This window comes from Zingiber officinale, chromosome 1B (genome assembly GCF_018446385.1).
Source record: "Zingiber officinale cultivar Zhangliang chromosome 1B, Zo_v1.1, whole genome shotgun sequence".
Taxonomy (NCBI): domain Eukaryota; kingdom Viridiplantae; phylum Streptophyta; class Magnoliopsida; order Zingiberales; family Zingiberaceae; genus Zingiber; species Zingiber officinale.
Window position 1 is genome coordinate 69,213,951 of NC_055986.1, and position 22,078 is coordinate 69,236,028.

Here is a 22,078-nt window from a genome sequence, read left to right on the forward strand (position 1 = left end):
TGAAACTCAAATAGATGAATTAAAGAATTTAATTCCTTATTTGCTTAAAAAGTTGGCTAAATCCAACGTCCGGGTTAAGTCGCTCCAAAAGGAAGTAACAACCCTTAAGGAAGCGACTACCTCGAGTTCTTTAACTGAATTAGTTAAAATTGAAAATTCGACTCAAGTCCAACAACTTGAGGAAGAAAATTCCAATTTGAAAACTCAAATTAAAGAACTCAAGGACACGTTGGAACGGTTCACCTTGGGCTCCAAGAAACTAGATCTGATTCTTGGAAAATAGCGAGCCGTTTACAACAAAACTGGACTTGGATTTAAAACTAAAATAAAATACAAATCATATTTATCGCTAGTTAATAGAAATAGTAGAAAAATTGTCCAAGCATGGGTGCCAAAATCCAACTTGGTTAATCAAGTTGGAACTGGTCACTATTGGGTCCCCAAGGATCAAGTCTATTATCTTGATAGACCATATCGAGGCTATGATCCAGGGGGAGCTAATAGAAAAACAATATTAAAAACATAATTCAAAATTCAATTCAATTCAAAATTAAATTCAAAATTCAAAATTCAAAATTCAATTAAAAATTCAAAATTAAATTCAAAATTCAAAATTCGAAATTCTAAGTCAAATTCGAAATTCTGAATTCAAAAATAGATGGTGGATCCAAACTAGCTGACACCTCCAACTGAACTACCCGACAGGGTAACTGAACCTAATTTACTCGAAATGGGTAAAACAAGAGTAGATTACCCGGCAGGGTAATTAAGGATAATTTAAAACGGACTAGGTTTAACTTGACCCACAGTACTGGTGAAGTTTTTGGATGATAGTACGTTAGGGAAGCTTGGGCATCGCATGTCTAGGAAGATATGACTTCGACCTGGTGCATTTGGCCAAGTGGAACTGACCGAAGCTACCCTTAAATGGATCCTAACTAGTTAGACCAAGGATTAGTATTAAGTTCAATGGGTAGGACTATTTGGGAAACCTCGAAGGCATGGTTACTTTAATGAGTACCTTGTGACTCACCATAGCCCAGAAGTTTATCCAAAGAATGCTTACTTGTTGAACCCAAAGCTAAACCTGAATCTAACACAAAGTTAAACCAAAACCCTTAAATTGAACCTCAATTCATCTCACAAAAATTATAGGATTCCCTGATTGAAAAATTTAGATCGGGTGAGATGACTAGGAAATTAAATTGACTTACCTTAAATCAAATTAATTAATAATTAAATTATTTTAACTTGAATCATTTTCAAATGAAAATTATGTTAAACTCAATTTCAAAAATATTTGAAAATCATTTGAAAAATCAATTTCAAAATTATTTAAAAAATCTTTTAAAACTTCATTTTAAAAATTATTTAAAAAATCTTTTAAAACTTCATTTCAAAATTATTTAAAAATCTTTTCAAAACTTAATTTCAAAATCATTTTAAAACTTAATTTCAAAATTCTTTTAAAAAATATTTGAAAAATCTTGTAAAAATCTTTTCAAAACTAAATTTCAAAACTCTTTTAAAAAATTATTTGAAAAATCTAGTAAAAATCTTTTCAAAACTTAATTTCAAAATCATTTCAAAATCTTTTAAAACTTCATTTGAAAATTATTTGAAAAATCAATTTCAAAATTATTTGAAAAATCTTTTCAAAACTTAATTTCAAAATTCTTTTAAAAATTATTTGAAAAATCTTGTCAAAATCATTTTAAAACTTAATTTCAAAATTCTTTTAAAAATTATTTGAAAAATCTTGTCAAAACTTAATTTCAAAATTATTTTAAAAATTATTTTAAAAATCTTTTCAAAATCTTTTCAAAACTTAATTTCAAAATTCTTTTATAATTATTTGAAAAATCTTGTCAAAATCATTTTAAAACTTAATTTCAAAACTCTTTTAAAAAATTATTTGAAAAATCTTGTAAAAATCTTTTCAAAACTTAATTTCAAAATCATTTCAATATCTTTTAAAACTTCATTTTAAAATTATTTGAAAAATCTTGTCAAAATCATTTTAAAACTTAATTTCAAAATTCTTTTAAAAATTATTTGAAAAATCTTGTCAAAACTTAATTTCAAAATTCTTTTAAAAATTATTTGAAAAATCTTGTCAAAACTTAATTTCAAAATTCTTTTAAAAATTATTTTAAAAATCTTGTCAAAATCTTTTCAAAACTTAATTTCAAAATTCTTTTAAAAATTATTTGAAATATCTTGTCAAAATCATTTTAAAACTTAATTTCAAAATTCTTTTAAAAATTATTTGAAAAATCTTGTCAAAACTTAATTTCAAAATTCTTTTAAAAATTATTTTAAAAATCTTGTCAAAATCTTTTCAAAACTTAATTTCAAAATTCTTTTAAAATTATTTGAAAAATCTTGTCAAAATCATTTTAAAACTTATTTTCAAAACTCTTTTAAAAAATTATTTGAAACATCTTGTAAAAATCTTTTCAAAACTTAATTTCAAAATCATTTCAAAATCTTTTAAAACTTCATTTCAAAATTATTTGAAAAATCAATTTCAAAATTATTTGAAAAATCTTTTCAAAACTTTATTTCAAAATTCTTTTAAAAATTATTTGAAAAATCAATTTCAAAATTATTTGAAAAATCTTTTCAAAACTTTATTTCAAAATTCTTTTAAAAATTATTTGAAAAATCAATTTCAAAATTATTTGAAAAATCTTTTCAAAACTTAATTTCAAAATTCTTTTAAAAATTATTTGAAAAATCTTGTCAAAATCATTTTAAAACTTAATTTCAAAATTCTTTTAAAAATTATTTGAAAAATCAATTTCAAAATTATTTAAAAATCTTTTCAAAACTTATTTTCAAAATCTTTTAAAAATTCTTTTAAAAATTATTTGAAAAATCTTGTCAAAACTTAATTTCAAAATTCTTTTAAAAATTATTTGAAAAATCAATTTCAAAATTATTTAAAAATCTTTTCAAAACTTAATTTCAAAATTCTTTTAAAAATTATTTGAAAAATCTTTTCAAAATCTTTTCAAAATCATTTTAAAACTTAATTTCAATATTCTTTTAAAAATTATTTGAAAAATCTTGTAAAAATCTTTTCAAAACTTAATTTGAAAATCATTTCAAAATCTTTTAAAACTTCATTTCAAAATTATTTGAAAAATCAATTTCAAAATTATTTAAAAATCTTTTCAAAACTTAATTTCAAAATTCTTTTAAAAATTATTTGAAAAATCTTTTCAAAATCTTTTCAAAATCATTTTAAAACTTAATTTCAAAATTCTTTTAAAAAATTATTTGAAAAATCTTGTAAAAATCTTTTCAAAACTTAATTTCAAAATCATTTCAAAATCTTTTAAAACTTCATTTCAAAATCTTTGAAAAACTTATTTCAAAAATACTTAAAAACTTATTTCAAAATCCTTTGAAAGAGACTTGAAAAACTTATTTCAAAATCCTTTGAAAAAGACTTGAAAAACTTATTTCAAAATCCTTTGAAAGATACTTGAAAACTTATTTCAAAATCCTTTGAAAAAGACTTGAAAAACTAGTTTCAAAATCCTTTGAAAAAGACTTGAAAAACTTATTTCAAAATCCTTTGAAAAAGACTTGAAAAACTTATTTCAAAAATACTTGAAAACTTATTTCAAAATCCTTTGAAAAAGACTTGAAAAACTAGCTTCAAAATCCTTTGAAAAAGACTTGAAAAACTTATTTCAAAAATACTTGAAAGCTTATTTCAAAATCCTTTGAAAAATATTTGAAAAACTAGTTTCAAAATCCTTTGAAAAATATTTGAAAAACTAGTTTCAAAATCCTTTGAAAAATACTTGAAAAACTTATTCAAAAACCTTTCAAAATCTTTGGAAAACTAATTTCAAAATCCTTTGAAAAATATTTGAAAAACTAGTTTCAAAATCCTTTGAAAAATATTTGAAAAACTAGTTTCAAAATCCTTTGAAAAATACTTGAAAAACTTATTCAAAAACCTTTCAAAATCTTTGGAAAACTAATTTCAAAATCCTTTGAAAAATACTTGAAAAACTAACTTGAAAATCTTGCTCCCCCAAATTTACTAGACTTACAAGAATATGGAATTAGCCCTGATGGAGATTTGAAGTTTGAGCATGCTCATACTTTAGGGCTCTGATACCTGAACAAAATAATCTGGATAACTTAAAATCTATTTAACCTCATGCTTGGACTTAAAGACCAACTAAAATAAATAACCTAAATTAAACATTTAGTCACTCCCTCTTTGTCCAAATATATATATATATATATATATATAAAATAACAAATTCTTACTCCTATCTTTTCAAAATTAAGTTTTAACGCTAAGTACCTTTTAAATTGAACCTACATTCTCAAAATTCATTGTTTGCAAAAGGCTTAGCTAAAGTGACTCAACTGCTTTTAAAATCTTAAAACTTGCTTTCAACTGATTTTTGATATATGGCAAAGGGGGAGAGTAGAAGAAAATTCAAAGAATTAAAGAAAATTGGAAGAAATTCAAATTTAAAAAAGTGAGCTTTTATTAAGGGGGAGTCTTTATATTAAGGGGGAGCTCTGCACTTAATTTAGCTCTGCACTTAACTATCATTATGCTTGTATTTTCATGCTTATTTTTTAATGGCATTATTTTCTTAACTTTGAATTGTTGTTGCCATAATCAAAAAGGGGGAGATTGTTGGTGCAGGAAGCATCCGACGATCGAACCTAAGTTTTGATAATGGCAAAGGGATTCAAAGTTAAGATTCTTTGTTATCTAATATGTTGAATGAGTATTTCAGGAAAGTCCTAACTGCGGTTAGGCAGGTGAAAACCCTAGGGGGTGGTAACCCTAGGTCCTAGGGGGTGGTAACCCTAGGTGGAGAAAAGTCCTAGCTACGGTTAGGCAAAGGGAAAACCCTAGGGGGCGGTAACCCTAGGTCATAGGGGGTGGTAACCCTATGCGAAAAGTCTTGGCAGGTCGGTGGCTTCAGGCAAAAGTCCTAGGGGGTGGTAACCCTAGGTGGAAAGTCCTGGTGTCGCGAACCAGGTGAAAGACTGGACTAGCCGGGAAGCGGATGTCCAGCAGAAAGTCAGGAAGCGTCGAGTGCCGAGCAAAAGTCCAGTCGATCTGGAGGATCGTACTGGCAAAAGGTAAATCTCCTGAGTGGAGTAGGTGAGGACGCGTTCCCCGTAGAGGGAACAGTAGGCGTCGGGTCGACCTAGGGTTTCCTTTGGAAACCCGAAGTCGACTCGGACATCCGGAGACTGTTAATATTGATTTATGATATTTGTTGTATTATGTGCTAACTTTGTGCTGCAGGTAGTGTTTGGGACTAACGTATCTTGCAGTGCAAAGGAGCAACTTAAAGCCTCGGATGAACAGTGTCCAAGGCGCCTCCATGGAGCTTGAGGCGCCTCGGATCTGGGCAAGGCTGCGAGAAGCCGCTCAAGGCGCCTGATGAGCGGTGGAAGGCGCCTGAAGATGAAGCGCCTGTGAAGCGATGGGCGCCTTGAGTGTGATAAGATTCGACCATTCGCTCCTCATCTCCCGGCCGACTGACTCGGTGTTCAAGGCGCCTTGGTGAACATGAAGGCGCCTTGAACACCCTTTATAAGGGGTTTCGACCAGCAGCTCTGCATAACGAACTCCAAGCAATCCTTACGCCACAAGCTGCTCTAGAAAAGCCCGGAAGTGCTGTTACAAGTCCTCGACAACCCGGAGCTTCAAATTCTGCTACTTTATTGTTGTCGGTATAATTGGTTTTAGTTCTTTCAATTGTAATTAGTTTGTAATATTCATACGAGATTCTAGTTGTTGCCCACGGAAAGCGATCAAGGATCGCGGGCCTTCGAGTAGGAGTCGACCTAGGCTCCGAACGAAGTAAACGACCGTGTTCTTGTGTTTGTCTCTTTTATTCCGCTGCTTTAATTACTCTACGAACGTGTTACGATTCTGATAATCGAACGATTTAGCCACGAGCGCTATTCACCCCCCCCTCTAGCGCGTCTCGATCCAACATAATCTCTTAACCACCAAGAGATCTCCATCTTGCGCATAGGCTGCTCCATCATTTTCCTCATCGCTTGAGGAAGAGGAATGAGAAGTAATTTCTTCACTAGAGATACTCCCATTATCTCTCACCACCATAGTCTTCTTATTCGGGCATTCGGATGCAATATGACCTTTTCCCAAACACCTAAAACACTTGATATCCCTACTCTTAGAAGTGGAAGAAGAGGTAGTAGAAATAGGCTTCTTAGTGCTTGCTGCCTCCTTAGAATTTGAAGAAGAACCCTCCTTCTTTGGCTTGTCCTTCCAACTTGAAGAGTAGTTTGGAGAAGATGATTTCTTCATAACGCCCTTTCTCTTTAATTGTTGCTCTATTTTCATTGTTTGATGCACTAAGTCATCAAGCTCCACATAATGTTGTAACTCCACAATGTCTCCAATGTCTCGGTTTAGGCCATGGAGAAACCGAGCCATGGTAGCTTCCCTATCCTCCACAATATTGGCCCTAATCAAAGCCACCTCCATCTCCTTGTAGTAATCATCCACACTCCTACTCCCTTGGGTGAGTCTTTGCAATTTGTTGTGCAATTCCCTATGGTAGTGGGAAGGCACAAATCTCCTCATCAAAGTCTTCATTTCGTCCCAAGTGTTGATAGGATGTTCTCCATACCTTCTTCTCTCCTTTTGCAATTGATCCCACCAAATTAAGGCATAATCGGTGAACTCAAGGGCAGCCACCTTTACTTTCTTTGCATCATTGTAATTGCGGCATGAGAAAATTTGTTCTATTTTCATCTCCCATGCAAGATATGTTTCAGGATCATTCCTCCCTTGGAAGGAAGGTATCTGGACTTTCACACCTCCTAGATCATCTTCTCATCTATGATCTCTACCTCCTCTTTCATGTCTTCTTCCCCCTTCATGCCACCTTCTTTCTCTTGGTGAATCATAGAATGGTTCACTTTGACGAAATTCTTCATGATTAGAATTGTCACGCCCCAGAGGAGTCTCTGTCCGAAGAAATTTCGGCAGCATCTCCCCTGTACGGCGGACAATATAAAACTTTCTACATTTCACATATACATCAGCCACAGGCGGCTGGAATGATAACAAAAAAATAAAGACAAGCACCACGCAGTTAATAAAGATATCCATAACAATAGGACTCTGACTCAAAATCCACCCTACTCCACTACACTCGTAAAGCTCAAATCCAACGAACTCACCTCTTCTGCCGTCCAGGCAGGCACGTAGTAGAATGAAATCCAATATCATATCAAAAATCCATCAAAAGGTATCATTCCATACAATATCCATAGGAAAAATCCAAAGACAATACTAAATCAAAGTCTGATAAAGAAAAAGGCCAAAATAAAACAAATAATGATCTAGTAGAGAACTAGCTCCACGTGCAGATGGGGGGTCAGCGACTGGAACCTCGACCTGAAAATATCAACAATGGAGGCGGGTGAGTCCAACACTCGACTGATATACATAATAAAACAAATAATAGATAACACTAATCACGCGTCTCCGAATCGAGAAGGAATAAATGCAATCGAAATGAAATCGGGAGACAACTAACAGGATCAGTACAAAAGTAGCAGTCGTCAAACAAGAAATCGTAATCAGTATGATGTCAATCAAATGCATCCATACAAATGCAGATATAATAATCACAATAATATAATCGATAAATCGTATGGTGGCCAAGTACTCGGACATCATTGCTCACGATGATCGAGTGGACGGAATCTGGAGTACTCTGCCCTCGGCTAACTCGCATAAATGGGAAGCTCGATGCTCTCATCTCCGCTGTGACAGCGGGAGGATATCTCTACGGCTGAGTCGTCGACCAGACGGAGCCAAACAAAGTCCACCATCTGCCGGCCACTCTGCTACACTAAATGCTGAAAACAGAGAATCGATCGGCTACCACGCGAGTCCTCGACTAGCGGAGCAAATGACCGTCACACACTGCTCGATATACCACTAACCCATGGGTGGTGGTGGTGTGTCTGATAATGGGCGATGGGCTCAACCATGGAGCTAATAATCGCGACAAAGATGCAAACATGATGCATGACACTAAACATGGCAATCTCATGAATAGCATAGCAAGATCCATACATAAATACAAGGTGTACCACAAGTCAATGTATCAAATGGAAGGTACACAAACAGATAGGGTATCATATAAAACCCTAGGTCCAGAACATGATATATCACATGGTTGGGTCACTACCGAAAGCATGTATGGTCAGATAAATAATAACATGCAGTGCAAAATAAATAAACAAACAACATGTAACAGATCATGTAGTGACCAACCGAATAAAATGGAAAACACAATTCTTGCTATATGTTAAACACTTTATTATGCATATCAAAAGACATAAGTCAAAGTACCCGCCTCCAATCGAAATGGTCCAACTCGGGCGTCGAGATGCTCGTCTCAAATCAAAGTCCTGTGTTAAATCGCACAGTTTAGCTAATTTAATTATAAACAAATAGCTAAACAAATTCCTAACCCACTGACCAGTTATGGTTAGTTTCATTAACCCCAATTACACCATTACATAACTTCCGAACCTAAATTATTAATTATTACTAACTCAACTAGCAATAATCTACCACAAATATCAAAACCATAATCCTTACCTCTAACTCTCCTTCAGTCGTCTGTGATGGCAACTGATCCGATTCACAACGGAAAGACCGGAATCCAGCAACTTCAGACCGTTCGCTGCCAATTGGAAAACAAATTCCAAATCCAACTTAGTAGAAAACCTTATAGTAGTATACCTAAATCCATATCACTGTTGACCTTAACAAAAATCCTTACCTAACTCATAGTTGTGCTTGTTGATCCACCACAAAGAAGGATTGATCAATAACAGAGAAGAACATCCAAGCTCTGCACTGCTCGGAAGGATAGAGGTGCCGGAAAGGATTTACAGCGGTGCTGCTCGGTCAACAGTCGGGGTGGTCGAAGTGGCTCGGGAGCAAGTGTCGGCTAGGGCACAGGGAAGGAATCGGCAGTGGCTCTCGTCGTCGGCGGCAGAAGCTAGGGCACAGAAGAACCCAAACAGTGGTACTCGAGTGCCGGCGATCGGGGGTGGCCGGCGCTACTCAAGTGGCTGGCGTCGGCTAGAGGAAAAAGGTAGCAGGAACTCAGCCGACGACAGATTAGGGCAAGGAGATAGTCCGGTTCGATTGTGCTCGTGCGGCGTCGCCGGAGGGAGAAGAAGAAGAAGTGGAAGGGAGGATGAAGTAGGAGGAGAGGAGGAAAACCGCCGGCCCGGCGGTTAGGGCTCGGACGAGATCGGCGGCGTCGGGGAGAAAAGAGGGCGCGCGGGCACGGCTCGGCAAAGAAGAAAAACGGCGACAAATGTAAATAAAAAGGAATAAGAAAATAAAAGGAAAAATATTATATAAATATAATCTTCTCCTCGCTTAAATAGGGTAGCCTAAACAGATTTTTTTTTTCCGGGCCCCGTTTTCATCCCCGTTAACTCGTTCGTACGAGCTCCGAAAAATTCCTGAAAAATTTCCAAAAATTCCAGAAAAATCCCTTATTAATATTCGCCTATTTTCCGGTATTTTACAAGAATTGCCCCCACGGTTCGAAACTTTTTCTCCTTCAAGTCGGTCCATCCTTTCTTGTATTTCTTCAAGTTGTCTTTGAAGTATTCTCTCAAATTGTTGAGTAAGTGCCTCCATTTGAAGCCTATTAAGATCTCGCCTAGGGGAATTAGGTGATTTTTCCCCACTCATGCTTGCAACAAAAAAATAGAAGATGACAAGGAAAATTACAAAAGAAATATTAGACGGACCTCACCACTCTACTCACGTGGTTGCACTCAAATTTATCCACTCAGCTTCCTTTATAAGTTCTTAAAGAAAGAACCTTATCAATATCTTTCTCAAGACAACAAGTAAACAATAAAGTGAATAAGAAACCAACAAAAGAAATATGAGTAGAACAAGAGAAATAAACGGATAAAACGAGAAATTCAGCAATGACCAAGAGCAATGGAAGGAATATATCTTTGAATTCAGATTTCACAAAGAAAGAATATTGAGTCCTTTCAATTCACAAATCCTCCCTTTTTTTTCTTCTTTTTTTTTTCAATCAGAAATCAATGACTCTAATGATTTTTTTTTCGAATTTTCCTTTTTTTTTTTTTTTGAGTTGAGGACCCAAATAGCGAATAGAAATTTATTATAGATAGGGACGAAGAGATCAACAAAGATGGACAAGAACAAAGATGAAAACAAGATACTAACCTAAAAATCAAGGAGCCAAGGCTCTGATACCAAATGATAAAGAAACCTTGTAAATAGATCGCCTTGAAATTCAGCTTGGGGAAGGGTATTGACGCCACACTCAAGCAAGATGAGAAGGTGAGTGATAAGTCATGCAGTTTTGATCGCCACAAGTTACCTTGATAAGATCGAAATTAGTTCTTTGCCTAAGAACAAGAAGGAAGCTCTCACAAAAGAGAAACCCAAATTTTCATTCAAACTTACATGATTTGTCATACAAGTGTTCTCCTATTTAACATCCCTTAAGATCCCCTATGCACTAATTATGCAATAAATATCATGCTTGCATGCATGGGTTTTATTATCCACTAATGCAACCACTAATCCCTAATACTAGCTTAATGCAACCATGCATGCATGGTATTTATTATACTAGCTTAGGAACTTTCAAAAATGCATTAAAAACCCACAAAGGACATCAAAAGTCACTTTAGGAAAACCCCCCCATGCATGCACACGAAAATGGTCCTCATGTTGGTCCAATTTCACTTTCAAATTGAAGGAATGTGATCCACTTAGTTGTTGCCTCCATTGTGCATTGATCCTCCTTTTCCTTGAGCCTCATTATTAAGCCTTCCAAAGCTTGCTTCATTCTCTTAGTCTTGGACCTTGTCATGGGTCCCCCAATTCCCTTCAATGCCTCTTCTTGGCTCACATCAATTTGGGGTTGTGTGGCTTACGTTAGACGTCAAGTCTCGGACAAACTTGGACCCAAATCCTGTTAGCTAGAGCCCTAGAGCCAATCATTTGATGATTGTATTTTTGGACTTATTGTATCATATTCTATATAAATAAAGGCATTTGGTTTTTGGTTATTATACTTACTTGTATTGGTGCCAAATAAACTAAGTGTAATAACGTCCTTGAGTAGAACGTTCTTACCTATATCAATCGATTGGTTGAATCGATAGTGAGATGATATAGGGAACACTACTCTTAATCATTCCTAGTTGAGTATTAACATTCAGGGACAATGTTAATGCAATAAGACTAGCATGTAGGTCAACTCGATGACTTGATCTCACAAGTAATGGATATAGAGATATCAAGTTGACACATTGGTATGCATTGGAGAATGTATACTGAATGACCCGCCATGAGAAAGTATCATGGATCGTTATATGAGTGTCATATACTTTCTCATGTGGCTATTAGTATGACTACTAGTCCTTAGACCTGAAGTCACCATGGTTCCCTACATAAGAAGTTATGTACTTTAGTTTCGTCAAACGTCACCCGTAACTGGATGGACTATAAAGGCGATTACTGGGTATGTAACAAATTATGCGGAGGGATGTGAGTGATGTAGATGGGATCTATCCCTCCAATATGATGGGAGTGACATCGGTATTCTTGATAGAGTGAGACCACGAAGTGCATGGCCATTCCCAAATGAGTCAATATAGGATATTGAGCTCATTTGATTTAGTGTGTCTACTTGGAGTTCAAGATTTAGATTGATTAGAGGATGACACGGTCTATGTCTCATATTGATCAATCTAGATGTCTAGGATAGAAGGACACTTGTCATATTTTGTGAGGAGTCACAATTAGTAGTCACAAGGTGATGTTGGATCTCAACATTCTTGTAACTTGGGTAGTAATGATGTGTTGCTAGATACCGCTCATTACTTATGCTTCAAAATGGGTTTAGGAGCATTGCCAACGTTACAAGAACTTATAGGGTCACACACAATGGGCAATTAGATGGAGATTAGGTTCATTTGATGAACCTAAAGGATTAGGTTCATTTGATGAACCTAAAGGATTAGGTTCATTTGATGAACCAAATTGGATTAAGAGTAATCCAAGGTAGGCTAATTGAGTTGGACTCAATTTGGTTCATGTGTTAAGTGAGTCTACTTTGGACTTAGACTCATTTAATTAATTTAATTCAATGAATAGAGATTCATTAAATTAAAATTGACTTGAACCAATGGTTAGATTTGATCAACTAAGGGAGAGAAGTGGTCAAGTTTGACTTGACATAAGTAGGAAGATGTAGAGTCAAGTTTTGACTTGACTTTGACTTGACCAATGCCACATCATCAAGGCTTCTTCATTTGGTCAAGTTTGACTTGACCAAATGCCACCTCATGGGAGTTACCAAGAGTGGTGACTCTTGATATTCCATGGGAGTTACAAGCCAAAAATGTGGTCGGCCACTTTTATTCATGAAAAGGAGTTTCATTTTTCATGTGTAACTCCATCTTCTTCTTCCTTGGTTCTCTTCTCTCCCTCTCCTCCTCCACTACTGATCTCTAAGGTTGCTAGCACATCCTTAGAGGTTTTTCTCCATCTCTTGCTTGTGTGGATACACATAGAGAAGTGTCTACTTTGACACTTTCGAGATCCGGCAAACCGAGGACGAGCGGGATACGCGAAGGGCTTCGCTTCAAAGGTATAACCCTTTTTCCATGTAGATCTAGGAGTAGATCTCGGTAGAAACTCGTATTCGTAGTTTTTGAAAGTTTTCTTCGCACGGATCCAATGGCTAGGGGTTTCGGGGTTTCTGCAACGCGAAAAAGCTGTTTTCGCGGCCCGAAAAATCCAACAAATCCGACAAGTGTTATTTTATTGGATATCCCAAGGAAACGAAGGGATATTACTTCTACATTCCAAGTCAACACAAAATAGTTGTGGCTAAGACTGGGGTTTTTCTAGAAAAGAGATTTTGTTTCTAGAAAGACTAGTGGGAGTACGTTCGTTCTTGAAGAAGTTCAAGATGCGAACAATAGCACTGAAGCCTTGATGGAAGTTGAACTGGAACCACAAAGTGTTGTGAATGATGTTGTTCCACAAGGAGTTGAGGAACAACAACCAGTTCATGTAGACATACCTCTTCGCAGGTCTGATAGGGTACGTCATCAGCCTGAGAGATACTCATTTCTCTTGTCTGACCATGATGATGTTGTGCTCATAGAGGTTAAGCCCACCTCCTACCAAGAAGCTGTGATGAGACCAGATTCCCAAAAATGGCTAGAAGCCATGAGATCCGAGATGGAATCCATGTACATTAACCAAGTATGGACTTTGGTTGATCCACCTGAAGGGGTAAAACCCATAGGGTGTAAGTGGGTCTTTAAGAGAAAGACTGACATGGATGGACTTATCTATATGGGTCGCTTGGTAGCTAAAGGTTTCAAGCAGATTCATGGTATTGACTATGATGAAACCTTTTCTCCAGTAGCGATGTTTAAGTCTATTCGGATCATGCTTGCTATTGCAGCATACCATGACTACGAGATATGACAGATGGATGTCAAAACCGCGTTTCTGAATAGAAACCTGCTCGAGGATGTGTACATGACACAACCTGAAGATTTTGTAAATCTACATCATACTAGCAGAGTATGCAAGCTGCATAGGTCCATTTATGGACTAAAGCAAGCTTCTCGGAGCTGGAATCTTTGATTCGATGATGCAATCAAACAGTTTGGTTTTATCAAGAATGAAGATGAACCTTGTGTCTACAAGAAGGTTGTAGGGGGCAAAGTTGTCTTCCTCATATTGTATGTGGATGACATACTACTCATTGGGAAAGACATCTCTTTGCTACAATCTGTCAAGACTTGGCTAGGGACTTGTTTCTCAATGAAAGACTTAGGTGAAGCATCCCGCATTCTAGGCATACAGATCTATAAAGATAGATCTAAGAGGTTGCTTGGCCTAAGTCAGAGTACATATATTGACAAGGTACTCCTACGATTTTCCATGCAGAACTCCAAGAAGGGATTTCTGCCAATGTCACATGGTGTGAGTCTTTCGAACACTCAAGGTCCCTCTTCTAGAGAGGAGAGAGACCGCATGGATCATATCCCTTATGCCTCAGCCATAGGATCTATCATGTACGCCATGCTATGTACTGGTCCTGATGTCTCGTATGATTTGAGCATGACGAGCAGATACTAGCCAGATCCAGGTGAAAGCCATTGGATAGCGGTCAAGAATATTCTTAAGTACTTGAGAAGGACTAAAGAATATTTCTTGATATATGGAGACGATGATGAGCTAGCTGTAAAGGGTTACAGTGATGCCATCTTCCAGACCGACCAGGATGATTATCGATCACAATCAGGGTTCGTGTTTTGCATAAATAGTGGTGTTGTGAGCGGGAAGAGTTCGAAGCAGGACACAGTAGCTGATTCTATGACAGAGGCCGAGTATATTGCTGCATCTGAAGCAGCAAAGGAGGCAGTTTGGATCTGCAAGGTCATCACTGAACTTGGGGTGGTTCCTAGTATCGCTGACCCTATTGAGCTCTATTGTGACAACAATAGATCTCACACCAGCGGACCAAACACATACTACGACGCTTCCATCTCATTCGAGAGATTATCGAGAGAGGAGATGTGAAGATTTGCAGAGTACCCACAGAGGCTAACATCGCAGATCCCTTGACCAAGGCTTTGGCACAGATAAAGCATGATGGTCACACTAAGTCATTAGGCCTTAGAGCCAACACTGATTGACACTAGTGCTAGTGGGAGATTGTTAGTTAGAGCCCTAGAGCCAATTATTTGATGATTGTTGTATGGACTCGTTGTATCATATTCTTGTATATAAATAAAGGCATTTGTTTTTAGTTATTATACTTGTATTGGTGCCAAATAACTAAGTATAATAACGTCATTAAGTAGAAGGTTCTTACCTATATCAATCGATTGGTTGAATCGATAGTGAGATGATATAGGGAACACTACTCTTAATCATTCCTAGTCGAGTATTAACATTCAGGGACAATGTTAATGCGACGAGACTAGCATGTAGGTCAACTCGATGACTTGATCTCACAATTCATGGATATGGAGATATCAAGTTGACACATGGGTATGCATTGGAGAATGTATACTGAATAACCCGCCATGAGAAAGTATCATGGATCGTTATATGAGTGTCATATACTTTCTCATGTGGAAATTAGTATGACTACTAGTCCTTGGACCTGAAGCCACAATGGTTCCCTACATAAGGAGTTACGTACTTTGGCTTCGTCAAACGTCACCCGTAACTGGATGGACTATAAAGGCGATTACTGGGTATGTAACAAATTATGCGGAGGGATGTGAGTGATGTAAATGGGATCTATCCCTCCTATATGACGGGAGTGACATCGATATTCTTGATAGAGTGAGACCACGAAGTGCATGGTCATGCCCAAATGAGTCAATATGAGATATTGAGCTCATTTGATTGAGTGAGTCTACTTGGAGTTCAAGATTTAGATTGATTAGAGGATGACACGGTCTATGCCTCATATTGATCAATCTAAATGTCTAGGATAGCAGGACACTTGTCATATATTGTGAGGAGTCACAATTAGTAGTCACAAGGTGATGTTGGATCTCAACATTCTTGTAACTTGGGTAGTAATGATGTGTTGCTAGATACCGCTCATTACTTATACTTCTAAATAGGTTTAGGAGCATTGCCAACGTTACAAGAACCTATAGGGTCATACACAAAGGGTAATTAGATGGAGATTAGGTTCATTTGATGAACCTAAATGATTAGGTTCATATGATGAACCAAAGCAAATGAAAAGAAGAAAGAAAAGAAATTGAGAGAAAAAAATTGAGAAAAAAGAAGAAGAGGGAAAGAAAAATGAGAGGAAAGAAGATGAGAGGAAAGAGACAAAAGGAGTGGGCAAGGAAAAAAAGGAGAGAGAAAGAAAAATATTTTTTATGTAAAAAAAAGTGAGATTAAGCGAGCTTTGTTTTCAAATCAGCTGCCCCTTATCCTTTTGTATAAGGAGACACTCTTGAGCACTAACCACCTTAACAATTCTTTGCCTAGTGTTATTGTTTCTCTCTTACAGGAATTCGAGGAGGTCTTTCCTGAAGAGGTTCCGCATGGTTTACCTCCCATTTGAGGAATTGAGCACCAAATTGACTTCATACCTGGTGCCTCCATTCCGAATCGACCTGCCTATAGAAGTAATCCGGAGGAAGCAAAGGAACTTCAGAGGCAAGTTAATGAATTATTAGAAAAGGAGTATGTTCGAGAAAGAATGAGTCCTTGCGTCGTGCCTGCGTTACTAGTTCCCAAGAAGGACGGAACATGGAGGATGTGTGTGGATTGTCGAGCCATCAACAACATCACGGTAAAGTATCACCATCCAATTCCTAGGATTGATGATATACTTGATGAATTACATGGTTCTTGTGTGTTCACAAAAATTGATCTTAGGTCCATATCATCAGATTAGGATGAAGGAAGGTGATGAATGGAAAACTGGTTTTAAAACCAAACATGGCTCATATGAATGGTTAGTAATGCCTTTTGGCTTAACTAATGCTCCTAGCACTTTTATGCGTTTGATGAACCATGTTTTACGTGCTTTCTTAGGAAAATTTGTAGTTGTGTATTTTGATGATATTTTGATTTATAGCAGAAGCTTAGAAGAGCATGTTACACATTTAAGGTTAGTTTTGAGTGTGCTAAAAGAAGAAAAGATTTTTGCTAACCTCGTTAAATGCTCCTTTTGTACGGAGAAAGTCGTGTTTCTTGGTTTTGTTGTTAGTACTAAAGGCGTTGAGATGGATGAGGAAAAGGTGAAAGCAATCCAAGAGTGGCCAACACCAACAACAATTAGCCATGTGAGGAGTTTCCATGGTTTGGCCAGCTTCTATCGACGGTTTGTTCATGATTTTAGCAATATTGCAGCTCCTCTTACTAAAGTCATCAAGAAAAATGAGTCATTCAAGTGGGGAGAGGAGCAAGAGAGGGCCTTCAACACTTTGAAAGAAAAGCTAAGTTCTGCTCCTTTATTAATCCTACCAGATTTTTCTAAAACCTTTGAAATCGAATGTGATGCTTCTGGTGTTGGTATAGGTGTTGTGCTTATGCAGGAATGAGACCCATTGCTTATTTCAATGAGAAGTTGAGTGGAGCCACTCTCAACTTTCCCACATATGACAAGGAAATGTATGCATTGGTGAGAGCATTGGAGACATGGCAATATTACCTATGGCCAAAAGAATTCGTGATTCACACAGATCATCAATCTCTCAAGCATTTGAAGAGCCAACATAAGTTGAACCGACGCCATGCTAAATGGGTAGAATTCATTGAGACATTTCCTTATGTGATCAAATACAAGCAAGGAAAGGAGAACGTAGTTGCTGATGCACTATCTCGAAGGTATGCTTTACTGTCCACTTTAAATACGAAGTTACTTGGGTTGAATATATCAAGGATTTATATACTAACGATACTGATTTTTCTGAGGTGTTCAAAGCATGCGATAAGATTGCATTTGGTAAGTTCTATAGGCATGATGGGTTTTCATTTCGTGAAAATAGATTGTGTGTGCCTATGTGTTCGTTACGTGAATTATTCACTAGGGAAGCCCATGGTGGTGGATTGATGGGTCATTTTGGTGTTACTAAGACTTTAGGGGTTTTACAGGATCATTTCTTTTGGCCTCATATGAAACGCGATGTGGAAAGAATTTGTGAGAAGTGTATCACTTCCAAACAAGCTAAATCTAAATTGAATCCCCATGGCTGGTATACTCCTTTGCCTATACCTAGTGAACCTTGGACTGATATTTCAATGGACTTTGTTTTGGGATTACCCCGGACCAAGAGGGGGAGAGATTCAATTTTTGTTGTGGTAGACAGATTCTCTAAAATGGCGCATTTCATTCCATGTCATAAAACCGATGATGCATCGCATATAGCTGAATTGTTCTTTAAAGAGGTTATTAGGTTGCATGACATGCCTAGGACCATTGTTTCTGATAGAGATGCAAAATTTTTGAGTTATTTTTGGATGACTTTGTGGGGGAAATTAGGAACTAAATTGTTGTTCTCTACTACTTGTCACCCCCAAACTGATGGGCAAACTGAAGTGATCAATCGAACCTTGTCTTTTTTACTTCGTGCGGTCATTAACAAGAATTTGAGAATATGGGAAGATTGTCTACCTCATGTTGAATTTTCTTACAATAGGAGCATACATTCTGCGACTAAATTTTCTCCATTTGAAATTGTTTATTGTTTCAATCCCTTGTCACCATTAGATTTGATTCCTTTAGCTGTAAGTGAGCATATAAACTTAGATGAATTCGTAAAGAAGATTCATGAACAAGCACGACTGAATATTGAGAAAAGAACTCAGCAATTCATGCAACAAGCTAACAAGGGGCGCAAGAAAATTATGTTTGAACCAGGAGAATGGGTTTGGTTGCACCTCCGAAAGGAGCGATTTCCGGACAAACGTTGTTCTAAACTTCTACCTCGAGGGGATGACCCATTTCAAGTATTAGAGCGCATCAATGATAATGCCTACAAACTTGAACTACCAGGTGAGTATGGCGTACATTCTACTTTTAATGTTGCTGACTTATCCCCGTTTGATGCAGGTGATGATTTGAGGACAAATCCTTTTCAAGAAGGGGAGAATGATGTATGCCCAAGGGCTGAAGATAGGAGAGATCAATTATCACTTCCGGAAGGCCCAATTACAAGACTACGGGAAAAGCGTTTCAAGGAAGCACTAAATGGGCTAATCAAAAAACATTTGGAGGACTATGAGCAAGGAGAAACCAAGATAATCGCAACTGCTAGTTGTGGCCTAATCCACGTAATCGGGCATAACCATCCATGACTGGCAACGCTTAACGGAAGAATGCTAATAAGCATGTAAAGCATGGGAATTCATTCATGCATGAAGACTTAAGTATTTTAGATTGTTTAATGAAGCATGGAACTTGGGACTCTAATTGTGCATGCATTTATTTTGTTTTGGGTTTCTAGATAGCTTGCATGAGGCATGCAACATTGGGACTTTAATTGTGCATGTACTTATCTTGTATTTTTCCTTGTTCACTCCCATTATATAAGGGAGGGACATCTTAGTATAAAGCAACTTAGTTTTTTGGTGAGATAGTGTGCTCTCTTAGTTCTTGAAAGAACTTACTGAACTTATCGAGTCTACTCTCGTGGCGTTCAACCCATCGAAACTTATCACCCTAGGTGTGGCGTTTCTTTCCTTCATAGGCTTGGTTCGTGCAAATTCTTGGTTACGGGTCAAGGCTCACACTCTTGTCGTTTAGTTCTTGGGGTTCTATCCACCTTTGTTTCGGGTTCCATCACATTTGTTGGTGAGGTTCGTATCATAGAGGGAGATCAAGAAGAAAACTAGAGAGGAAGAAGATGATGGAGTTACTCACACAAGCACACAAAAATGCACTAACTCCACATAAAAAGTGGCCGGCCACTTTAAGGGGAATTGTAACCTCCATGAGATGCCAAGAGTCACAACTCTTGGTAACTCCCATGAGGTGGCATTCACTTAAGTAACCATGATGATGTGGAGCATCATCATTGGACCACTTAATGCCAACTCACCAATGAGGTAGCAAATGGTCAAGTCAAAATTGACCCTTCATCTTCCTCTCAAGTCAAGTCATACTTGACCACTTCTCTGCCTTGGTTGATCTAATCTAACTATTGGTTCAAATTAAATTAAATTTAATGAATCTCTATTCATTGAATTAAATTGATTAAATGAGTCTAATTCCAAATTAGACTTACTTAACACATGAACCAAATTGAGTCCAACTCAATTAGCCTACTTTGGATTACTCTTAATCCAATTTGGTTCATCATATGAACCTAATCATTTAGGTTCATCAAATGAACCTAATCTCCATCTAATTGCCTTTTGTGTGTGACCCTATAGGTTCTTGTAACGTTGGCAATGCTCCTAAACCCATTTAGAAGCATAAGTAATGAGCGGTATCTAGCAACACATCTTTACTACCCAAGTTACAAGAATATTGAGATCCAACATCACCTTGTGACTACTAATTGTGACTCCTCACAATATATGACAAGCGTCCTTCTATCCTAGACATCTAGATTGATCAACTTGAGGCATAGACCGTGTCATCCTCTAATCAATCTAAATCTTGAACTCAAGTAGACTCACTCAATCAAATGAGCTCAATATCTCATATTGACTCATTTGTCCATGGTCATGCACTTAGTGGTCTCACTCTATCAAGAATATCGATGTCACTCCCATCATATAGGAGGGATAGATCCCATCTACATCCCTCACATCCCTCCACATAATTTGTTACATACCCAGTAATCGCCTTTATAGTCCACCCAATTACGGGTGACGTTTGACGAAACCAAAGTACGTAACTCCTTATGTAGGGAACCATGGTGACTTCATGTCCAAGGACTAGTAGTCATACTAATAACCACATGAGAAAGTATATGACACTCATATAATGATCCATGATACTTTCTCATGGCGGGTCATTCAGTATACATTCTCCAATGCATACTCATGTGTTAACTTGATATCTCCATATCCATGACTTGTGAGATCAAGTCATTGAGTTGACCTATATGCTAGTCTCGTCGCATTAACATTGTCCCTGAATGTTAATACTTCACTAGGAATGATTAAGAGTAGTGTCCCCTATATCATCTCACTATCGGTTCAATTAACCGATTGATATAGGTAAGAACCCTCTACTCAAGAACGCTATTATACTTAGTTATTTCGCACCAATACAAGTAAGTATAATAACCAAAACAAATGCCTTTATTTATATATAGAAGAATATGATACAATGAGTCCATACAACAATCATCAAATGATTGGCTCTAGGGCTCTAACTAACAATTTCCCACTAGCACTAGTGTCAATCAGTGTGGGCTCTAAGCCCCAATGATCTAGTGTGACCATCATGCTTTCTCTGTGCCAAAGCCTTGGCCAAGGGATCTGCGATGTTAGCCTCTGAGGGTACTCTGCAAATCTTCATATCTACTCTCTCGATAATCTCTCGAATAAGATGGAAGCGCCGTAGTATGTGATTGGTCCGCTGGTGTAAGCAAGGTTCCTTAGCCTGCGCAATTACTCCATTGTTGTCACAATAAAGCTCAATAGGGTCAACGATACTAGGAACCTCCCCAAGTTCAGTGATGAACTTGCGGATCCAAACTGCCTCATTTACTGCTTCTGATGCAGCAATATACTCGGCCTCTGTCGTAGAATCATCTACTATGTTGAGTTAACCTACATGCTAGTCTCACAGCACCACCATTTATGCAAAATACGAACCCTGACTGCGATCGATAATCATCCTGGTCGGTTTGGAAGCTGGCATCACTATAACCCTTTACAGCTAGCTAATCATCGCCTCCATATATCAAGAAATATTCTTTAGTCCTTCTCAAGTACTTAAGAATATTCTTGACCGCTATCCAGTGACTTTCACCTGGATCTGACTGGTATCTGCTCGTCATGCTCAAAGCATACGAGACATCAGGACGAGTACATAGCATGGCGTACATTATAAATCCTATAGCTGAGACATAAGGGATCTGATCCATGCGGTCTCTCTCCTCTCTAGAAGAGGGACCTTGAGTCTTCGAAAGACTCACGCCATGTGACATCGGCAGAAATCCCTTCTTGGAGTTCTGCATCGCAAACCGTAGGAGTACCTTGTCAATATATGTACTCTGACTTAGGCCAAGCAACCTCTTAGACCTATCTCTATAGATCTGTATGCCAAGAATGCGAGATGTTTCACCTAAGTCCTTCATTGAGAAACAACTCCCTACTCAAGTCTTGACAGACTGCAACAAAGAGATCTCTTTCCCAATGAGTAGTATGTTATCCACATACAATATGAGGAAGACAACGATGTCTCCTACAACCTTCTTGTAGACACAAGGTTCATCTTCATTCTTGATGAAACCAAACTGTTTGCTTGCATCATCGAATCGA

The 22,078-nt window shown here is 37.2% G+C and overlaps 1 long non-coding RNA gene across 1 annotated transcript; it reads right to left on the minus strand.

Moving 5' to 3' along the window:
• Positions 1-8,405: 8,405 nt before the first annotated feature.
• On the minus strand, positions 8,406-9,396 carry LOC121970717. The gene is made up of 3 exons (XR_006109005.1): positions 8,838-9,396; positions 8,654-8,738; positions 8,406-8,460 (listed from the first exon to the last, which is right to left on the minus strand). It is a non-coding gene; the product is annotated as an uncharacterized LOC121970717 (long non-coding RNA).
• Between the last annotated feature and the right edge of the window lie 12,682 nt (positions 9,397-22,078).